General features: G+C 32.2%; 2 long non-coding RNA genes across 4 annotated transcripts; both read left to right on the top strand.

Annotated features, from left to right (window-relative positions):
* The first annotated feature begins 3,656 nt into the window (after positions 1–3,656).
* On the top strand, positions 3,657–5,162 carry LOC110272639 (uncharacterized). The gene is made up of 3 exons (XR_002363856.2): positions 3,657–3,844; positions 4,180–4,316; positions 4,942–5,162. It is a non-coding gene; the product is annotated as an uncharacterized LOC110272639 (long non-coding RNA).
* Positions 5,163–6,929: 1,767 nt separating this feature from the next.
* LOC107493899 (uncharacterized) lies at positions 6,930–10,044 on the top strand. 3 transcript variants are annotated; one of them, XR_001593120.3, is made up of 5 exons: positions 6,930–7,311; positions 7,395–7,521; positions 7,971–8,255; positions 8,341–8,448; positions 9,394–10,044. It is a non-coding gene; the product is annotated as an uncharacterized LOC107493899 (long non-coding RNA). The 3 variants fall into 3 exon arrangements; XR_008000480.1 differs by having other exon boundaries at positions 7,971–8,448; XR_008000481.1 differs by lacking the exon at positions 9,394–10,044 and having other exon boundaries at positions 8,341–8,648.
* The last annotated feature ends 362 nt before the right edge of the window (positions 10,045–10,406 follow it).

The following is a 10,406-nucleotide window of genomic DNA, read 5'->3' as shown; positions in this document are numbered from 1 at the left end:
ATACAAGGAGAAAGCGAAAAGATGGCATGATAAGAAATTGTCATCCAGAGTCTTTGAGCCAGGGCAGAAAGTTCTGCTATTTAATTCTAGGCTCAATTTATTCCCCGGGAAATTAAAATCCCGGTGGAGAGGTCCATATGTGATTACAAGTGTATCACCATATGGATACATAGAGCTTCAGGATAATAACTCTAACAAAAAGTTCGTTGTTAATGGACAAAGAGTTAAGCATTATCTTGAAAGTAATTTTGAGCAAGAATGCTCAAAACTGAGGCTTGAATGAGTCTCAGTAAAGGTCCAGCTAAAGACAATAAAAAAGCGCTTGCTGGGAGGCAACCCAGTCATTAGAAGGTTAATTGTTTTATCAAAGTTTGATATACATTTTTCAAAGGTTGATCAATGAAATTGGAGGAAATCACAGAGTTACAGAAGGATTCAGCTCAAAAAGCAGAGAAAATGAGCTTACTGGCGAAAAAACGCCAGTAAGGGGCATTTTGGGCGTTAAACGCCAGAATGGGTCAGGGCTCCTCCAACTCGGCAAAATCCATGAAAGGTCCGACCTCGTCCCAAGGCCCACACCTGAGGTCGGACCTCGGACAATAAAAGCTAAGAAGGCCCATCAAAAGGAACGCAGCCCAAAACCTAAAGGCCGAAAAGGCCTAGAAGAGGCGGTTCCACAAAGATAGAGATAAAACTCCCAAAGATAAGATAAGATAAGAATATCTTATCCAGGGAAGATCACGGCCAACTACTATAAATACACTGGAGCACCCAGGTATGGCATTCATTCCACATTCTACACATATCTGCTTGGACCCATGCTAACTTAAGCATCGGAGTGTCATTGCAGGTACAACCACCAACCACTCCACATATCAAGCTCGGGTCCCTGAACCCCCACCTCGGGCCTTTCAAGACGACCGAGCTACACGTTTCAGGTAACCCCCGGAACACTACCTATGCGGGATATATATTTAAACCTATTCATGTCGGCGAACATCATGAGAAATGAGAAATCTCAGGCCTCATGGGGTAGGATGGTTACAACATTCAATTTGTGGGACTAAAATGAGTCACTTAATGTAAAGTGATGGACTAATTAGTGCATCTACAATGATGACATAATGGACGACACGTGGACAAATACTGTTGCGACACGTGGCACAAACGAACACGTGACCAAATAGCATTGTGACACATGACACAACCATCCATATCAGCATGCCACGTGTCACTGGTCACTACATCATCATACCATTACATGTGGCCAAATTATGGAGTGACACGTGTCACTAACAGCTCACGTTATCAAGCCATGTCATTACGTCGTTAATGAAAAACGGGCCAAAAAGTCAGAGACTAACGTGGTGTATTTTTGTCAATCTTAAAGATGTTATTGGTGCAATTAGAATCTCAAAAACAATTTTAATGCACGACGCCAATTTTAAGGACCATTTTGAAACCTAATTCAAACAATTTGCGTGAGTTTTCATCACCGTGTTGTCAGATTTTTTATTTTTGTAAATTAAATAAATATAACAATTACCGAAATAAATAATTTAAAAAATATTTACTAAAATAAATATCCATATCTTATCTCGTTTACACTGTAATTGAGATAATTTATATATATGTATTTTTTTAAAAAATTGAAAATAATAAAAAATATTAATATTATTAATAATCCAAACTTTTTGCATGCAATTAGTACATAAAAAAGTTTATAGAAGAGATTAAAATAGATATATTTAATCAATTAGTACTCAAAAAGGTTGATGGGACAGTGGGAAGAGAATTAAAACGGTTATCTTTCACGCTAATTATCTCTCACTATCCACGTGGAATATAACCGTTTTAATTCTCTTCCCACTATCACATCAATCTTTTCTAAAAATCGGTAAACGGTTATTTTTATTTTTCAAATTTAAATCAATTTAATTGGACCATAATTTAATTTAAATTTTTTAAAAATAGATATGTTTAATCAATTAGTACTCAAAAAAGAGTACATAAAAATTATTTGCCAATTGTTAAAAAAAATTGATGGGGATAATAGAAAGAGAATTGAAACGGTTATCTCACGTGAGAGATAATAACCGTCTCAATTCTCTTTTGAGTACTAACTGATCAAACTTATTCATTTTAATCTCTCTTACCAACATTTTTATGTTCCAATTGCATGCTAAAAATTTATATTATTGATATTATTAATATTTTTTATTATTTTCAAATTTCTTTTAAATATATGTATTACAATATAAACGAGATATATTCTAGTGTGCAGTACTATCCTCAAACAACTTAATTGATTTCAATTTCTATTAACAGTTTACCCTTTGAATTCTCAATTGTGGTTTCCCACTCTTTTTTGTCTATTGCTGCTTCTCATAATAATAATGCATAGTACTAGGGACCTACTAGAATTAATTAAGCATATTAATAATTTAGAATAACATTGCTAATGAAACATTTTTGTTTTAGCGTTTTAGTTCTACAGAGAATATCAGTTCTAATTCCCAGTTGTTACTTGCTTTGCTTGCTACTTTGCTAGCTAGATGGTCCATCACTCCATCGTATTGTGGTTCTCTCGCAGCTTGATTTTATCTCTCACCCAAGGATATACATATAGCATTAAATTTATATACTCAGAGAATATGGAAGAGGCCCCACAGGCATAAGTCATAGTAGACTGTGAAGTGTGCACATTACATTTGTAGTAGTTTGTTAAGAGGATCAAGCTTGGCTACTACTTTTATAGAATGCATGTTGGGTCCTTCATTGGATTCTTCTATGATCAACTAATAATTAATTGAAAACAATAAATGCCTTTGTAATCTATTTATAATATATTTTAAAAGAAAAATCAAAATAATTCTACAATTATTTTTAGATATTTGATATTGTTCTATTTTGTTATTACAATTTTTTCTTAAATAGTATAGTATTCATTAATCTATATTTTTTTCTCTCATTTACTTTTTCAAAAGTGATTTAATGATGATAGACGATTATGAGAAAATTAACATTGACAATACTTATTAAAATCTAATTTAAAGAATAATTATTTAAAATAAATTATATAAAATCATAAGAGAGTTCATATATGTTAATTTATTCGTTTGATAAGAATTATCGTTATTTAATTTTTAAAAAAATTAAACCGAATTTTATCGAAAAGATAAAAGAAAATACTAAAAATAAGAGAACATCAATTTAGCACAATTGTAATTCTAAAACTTCTAAACAAGAGAGTTCTTCACAATATGTTAATATATACTTTTGATAAAAATTACCACTATATTTTTCAAATTTTAAATACAACATTTTACCATTAACACTACTAAAAAGCTAGTTATTACAGACGGATATTTCTGACGGATTTTATCCCACAGAAATACAGACGAAATTTCAAAGGAATTTTTTGTCGGAAAATAAAAAAAATGAATTAGCATAAATTACAGACGGAAAAGAAAATTCGTCGATAATTCTGTCGGAAAAATTAATTTTTTTCGTGGAAAATGGTTACAGACGGATTTTTCATCTGTAATTAAATGGACAAAAACGGTGCGTTTTGTTAAATTATTACAGACTTTGTAATTTAAAAATTTCCGTCGGTAATATTGACTTAAACCTAAACGTTGCTTCTATACCCTCGAGCTCCACAGTTACACTCCAAACGAGTTTCACAAGCAGCTTCAGACTCCATTCACACTCCAAATCTTGCTCCTCAGTGCCACATTCTTCCATCACCGCTGTTCCATAACCACAGTCATCCACCGCATTCTTCCATCATCAACACATTTGGGACTTCCATCACTCTCGTCGTTGTCAATCATCACTCTCGGTAAACCTAACTCTACTTTTATGAGTATAAATTTTAATCCTCCTTCAGTGACTTTTTCTTCTCTTCAAACCCAACATCGATGGTGACTATATTTTCTTTCAGTTAGTTTAATTGCTGCTTGATTTCATTTTCGATTTGAGATTAAGCTAGGGTTTGCTTTTGATTTTGTGATTTATTTGGTTGCTGTGATGAATTTTTTATTTAATCAAAGCATTTCGAATGATGCATGTAAGCTGTTTGATGAAAAGCCTCCAAAACATTCTTCTATCTTGTTATGTGCTTTCTCATAAGAAAACATACTTGCTCTCCTAACTACACAGTAGTTTTCTGTGAAGGTCACTTGAACAAACAGAACCTGGAGTTTTTCTGAGCTGGGTTGGAGCTGAATCCAAGGTACGGAAGCTTCTCAGTACATCCAGTTGGGAAAGCTATTGTGGATGCTGCTCAGAAAGTTAATTGTACTAACGCTAAGGTTCTTCTTTCTCTATTCAACTTCCCCATCCTGATATCAAGTGTTCTCATTGCTTTATTCTGTGACGAACTTTACTTATTTATTTATTTAAATTATTGATTAGTTTATCATATTAATAAAATGTGTTTTACTTAAATAATGGAAATAAATAAACAAATTATTTGAAAATTAAAATAAAAAGATAATAACATTGTTATATTTGCCGACCCTGCTCTTTACTATATTACCTGGTTTATCTATGCGTCTGAGTGTGTATGTGTCAGAAAGGGAATGATATTATAGTTTATAATACTGGTGGATTTTTTGCTTTCCATGAGCTAATCTGCCTCTAATAACAGTTGGCTAATTGCTATTGAGTTGCTATTCTTTTGTAGAGGAGAAACGGCTGGGTACTTAACTTTGTTTTGTGCCCCCTTTTACTGTCAGTATATGCCATCTATATGAGATTGACTTATTAATAGGCAATGTTTATTGGCTGTAAGACTCACTGACTAATGTACTTTTGTAAAATAGAACCTTTTGGTGGTAATTTGTGAATGGCTGAAATCTGTAATTCATGTTAAATATATTGTCATAAAGGTTAGTTTCATGAGGACACACATGTTAGTGTACTATAAATTTGCAGGTTACAGATGGAACATTCCTTGAAGAACCTGGTTCTGGTGCAGTAGCAACTGTTGATAACAAAAAAGTCTTTGTTGGGACATTGGATTGGATCACCAGGTACTGGAGTATTTGATTTTTATCATTCTCTGAAAATATACAAGGTAGGATGCACCTCAAATTTTATTTATTTTTAAAATTTAATTTATTTAAAGGAATTTTTTTCCATTTTTTTCAAATGAATGCAGCATATTGCTGATTATGCTTGCTTTAATTAGCTGAATTGGTTGAATTTTTTTTCCATTTTTTCCATTTTTTTCCATTATGCAGCATGTCCTTCATACATATATATTATCCTGAATGGGTTGAATAAGTAATGATAATATGCGATTCTTGATTTGAGAATATTGAATGCTATGGCCATCTCCACGTTGGTACATGCATAGTGCTATGGATTTTATGCACTCACCAGTCTCATTCTCACGCTGCATCTGTTTCAGAAGCTTCGTTTTCGTTCATCAAACATTGAATTGACTTAATGAAGTCACCAGTCTCATTCTCATGCTGTCAAGGAAAACAAAACATAGAATTTATTGGCATAATTTAAAAGAAAATTTTCTAAAACGAATTAAAAAAATTATTTTTTAAAATAAATAAAAATAATTATTCAATTCTATTTCTTTTCATTTTAGGTTAGAGACAAATTGAGTGTGCCAAGTCCAATTTGAAAATAGCTCGGTCCCGTGAACTACCAACCCATGAACCCGATGTGCAAACTAAAGTACAATAGTGTTCGAAAAGTGCATTTGGTTTACTAATAAAACGTGGTGCGTAGGTAATTGCTTTAATTTTGTTTTAATTTCAATAATAATCTGAGATATTTTTAATTATAATTTTCTGTAATGATATTATATTTTACTTCTGCTTTACTGCTGCTATAGTACTTAATTAATTTATTGCTAGATTATTTAATTAAATGATTAACTGTTATGTCAGAATTCTACTAAAAATGATTGTATTATATGATCTCCTGAGTTTGGTATTATGTCTATTTATAATTTAACTTAGACTACTCACTTGTGCTGTGTTTTTAGATCCTTAAAGATAGACGGTTGAATGAGACTGCCGTTCTTGGTGTCCTTGTGAAAGCTACAATCAAAGAGGTATTTTTGTAAAAAGCAAATCCTGATAGATTATTCACAAGCTTAATATCTAGTTTGCTACATTAAAATAAATTTGGTGGAAGCTTAATATTCACAAGCCTCCTATTAGTCTTAAGTCTCCATTTGGAGAGGACCGCATTATCGAATTGTCCATCGGCTCTAATTCTGGAGCTAATAAAAATGAATATGATGATGTTGCAGACTTTGATGATGATATCGATTTTTAATAGGGTAAAATTCTTTTCTATCTTTCTCTCTAAATCTAAATATATAGTAGAGAATGCAGGTAGTTGAAACATAAAAGCTGCAGGTTGAGTACGGAAATAGCTTTTCAAACTTTCATGTTTAATTTAATTTAATTTAATTTTGTTTTGGTGCAGTATATATAGAACTTTCCATTTTCAAAATTTTAATGTTTCATCTCTCATTTATTTTCTGCAATATGGTTAAAAGAATTAAAATATTTTTCGTAATTTTTACATATTTTATAATCTGTTATACTACTGAATCAGTTAATAGTAAAAAGGGTAATTAAAATAAATTATTAGGTTTTATTATTGTAGAATTTGCAGTGATGCAAAGTTAGTAGGTAGTCTTTTTGTTCTTTTATTTTTTATTTTTTGAATAATGGGTGGTTTAAATTGTTTACATTACACAACGCTATATGGTAGTTGCTACTTTACTTAATTGTTGCTGATTTGCACTGAACAATGTTATATATAACATAATTTAGCTTGTGTTGATGGAATTGTTAGTGCAGCAGTTGATGGAATGCATGCTGGTTTTATCTTTAATATTATTTTTGCTTGTGTTGTTTTAATTTTGTCTTTAATATATATGTAGATCATGGCTCCTCAGGTCAAGGGTAAAGGTGTCAAGGGTCATAGAGGTTCTCGAACCACCGTCGCAGCCGCTATTACCAACACCTCCACCTCTTCTAGGACTTCAGTTGTGCCAGATTTTCAGTCAGGACCACTTACCCAGCAACCGTATTTGATGGTGTCTAATCCAGGCTACACTGGTCTTCCTCCACCAACTTAGCCTACTCCAGGATGTATGGGCCCTCCACCACCCCCTCTTCCAATTTCGATTCCTCCTCTGTCTCGCAATTCCAGCCTATTAGTTGATTCAGAAACACCTGGAAGCTCTAGTACATCTCCTCCATCAGAAACTGCATCGGTTCCTAATGTTGTCACAAAACAAAGATTGGTTCCAGATAGAAAAACAAGGTAAAATTTGATTGTTTGAATTAGAGAAATAATTGCTTTTTTTTTTAGTTTCCTAACATGTCAATTCTTTATAAAATTATCAGTTGGTTACCTTTCCCTCCTGGTTCGCAAAAGATTACAGAGATCATCAAGAAACGGTATGATAAACCATATAAAAAGTTTGGGGATGTCCCTCTTCTGACAAAGAAGCTTTAGTTTAAGGAGTGGAAGGTAAAAATAACATATATATCAATGATCATATATGATTTATGTATATCTTTGTCATCTATACTATAATTCTACCCTTTTTTTTGCTAATGTGTTGATTAATGTCCTGCAAGAAAAATATCATGAGAATATGTGTTTCACTTAGCTTTATAAATGTCCTATATATAAATTGCTAAGTTTTGTTTACCTGTTTCAATCAGTTTTGAATAATCATAATAATCATGTTAATATACCATAATTCATGATATATAGTTGTATAGCTAAAATAGAAATATATAGGATCTATAAAGAGGTAACAATAAATCATGAACTGGAGAAAAACGAGAGCAAACATGTAGTAGGTTAACATCCAGGGTCTTAATTATGATAGAGAGCTCTAGTATCCAAAAAGAGCTTAATACTGGGTTATTTTCTTGTCTTATCTTATATTATAGTATTATTTTTATGTGCAGAGCCATTTTCTTACTGATGATGATGATGAGGAGTTTTTTTGGAGGGCTTTCAAATATAGGACAAGTAAGCGATTTAGCCAAATGATGTCAGATATCCGTGAGGGTGTGGATACAACCCATGAATGGCTAATTCCTGCTTACAAAAAGGTGTTGGAAAAGTACTGGGAAGCGGATGAGAAATGGAAAAATATAAGGAAAAAAGCGAGGGAGAATTGAGCGTCACTCTTAGGTGGTTCTGTCCATTGCGGTGGTTCTATTCCACTGAGCTCAACTATAGAGAGGATGGTAACATAATTTAAGTGGCTTTAGATCTTATTTAATAGACATTTATTTATATAAATTTTTTTTATTCTGTGTTTATGTGAAACAGAAGAAGCATTTGGACCGTACACCAACTCATGAGGAAGTCTTCAAGGAAACCCACACACTTAAAAGTGACAAGTCTAAATGGGTGGACAAACGCTCTCAAGACACTCATGTGAGATATAGTATAAATATTAAGTAGATAGATTTTTCACTACTACTATTTAGTTTCTTCTCTGTTACTTATTAGTAGTAGTAGTAGTAGTAGTGTTTTTGAACTTTATTTTTTAACAGAATTACATCCAAAAACCAGAGTTATAGTACCTTTATTTTTTAACATTTCAAGCAAAATGAGACTAATTTCTTCTAGATCTGAGCAAAGCAACATGTGTTTTAATTTACATATTTGAAAAAGATGGATTTACTGTTCCTTTTGCTGCATTTTCAGTGAGATGTTAGAGTAATTCATGACCTTTATTTTGTTGGTTCAGCGAAGCAAAATCTTGTGTCATTGATGCCATTTTGGCTTGACTTTGATTAATAATTATACTAATTCATTTTTTTCAAATAATTGTTTATTTTGAACAAAATAGTATATTAGAAATTGAAGAATGTGGAACTATGCATGAATATAAGAATACTGAATTCACTCACCTAATTATAGATTATTATATATATGTATAGAGATTCTAATCAATGAGTATTTGATATGTTAATGAATTGAGTTTTTGTGTGGCAAACAAATGCTGTTAAAAACCTTTTTTTGTGTGGCAAACAAATGCTGTTAAAAACCTTTTTTTGTGTGGCAAACAAATGCTGTTAAAAACCTTTTTTTGTGTGGCAAACAAATGCTGTTAAAAACCTTTTTTTGTGTGGCAAACAAATGCTGTTAATAATGCATGCCACCTAATTGGGATATTCTCTGTTTGATGTCTTGATTTATGTCATTTATTCTTCTACTTTAGTTAATTATTCCTTTCGCCAATTGTTCCTGTTGCTTCTTGTGAGAATATTATTTTGTATTTTGTAATGAGAATCATGAATATTTTAGAGCTTATTCTATTTGAATTATTGGGAAAGGATGAAAATTTGTTGGTATTTTGTAATCATTGTGCAACAGGAGAAGTTTATAAAAAAGTTAGCAGAAGTTTAGGCCCAACATGTCGAGGCTCAAGCACAAGGAATGGAGCTACCACCAATTGATAAAGACTTGATTTGGGAGGAAGTGTGTGGTGGGCAAAAGAAGAATCGAGTTTATGGAAAAGGAGCATCCTTTTCTAGATTTATTAAGTCTAGAACCACTTCTGCCAACTCTGTATCTGGAAGAGCATCTACAATCAAAATTATGTTCCTGATTTGCGAGAACAGATTCATAATCTCAATGAAGAGCTTTTTCAACGTGTTACTCAACAGATAGATGAGTGTATTAGTAAGTTGTTAGATGCACGCTTGGCTCCTTTGGAAAAGACTCAAAAGAAGTTAGAAAAGTTAGAACGGGCAATTGGAAAGGCCAAGAAGGAAAAGCTGAAACAGAAGAGATGGAATGACGCTTATGTTAGCTATTACAAGAAGGTTAGAGCGTCAAGTAGTTCCACTACTGCTCCACCGCCACTGCCACCGCCGCCACCTTCAATCTCTTCGGATGAAGACTATGATGACGATGGGGATGAAGATGATACTGAGGACTATAGTTGATAAATTTAGTATGGTTAAACAATATACTGAGGATTATAGTTGATAATACACTTTGTTTATGTCTTGAATTATATTGACTTGCTTGTTTATAATACTTTTCTTTTAGCTTTATAATATGATGAATTTGTTTATTTTTTGTAATATTATAAATATTTGAATGCTAATTAGATAAAAAATTGTAATTATTAAATTTATATTATTTTATATAAAACAGGTTTATTTTACAATGAAAAAATCTAAAAAAAATTCCATTTCATCTTACCGGCAGATTTACAGACGGATTTTTGTCTGTAATCTAAAAAAAATTACAGACGAAAAATCTGTCGGAAAATCTGTCTGTGATTATCGACGAAAAATCCATCTGTAATTACCGACGGAAAATCTATCGGAAAATCTGTCTATAATTACAGACGAAAAATCTGTCTGAAAATCCGTCGA

This window comes from Arachis duranensis, chromosome 6 (genome assembly GCF_000817695.3).
Source record: "Arachis duranensis cultivar V14167 chromosome 6, aradu.V14167.gnm2.J7QH, whole genome shotgun sequence".
Classification (NCBI taxonomy): Eukaryota; Viridiplantae; Streptophyta; class Magnoliopsida; order Fabales; family Fabaceae; genus Arachis; species Arachis duranensis.
This window is presented reverse-complemented; position numbering and strand designations above follow the sequence as displayed.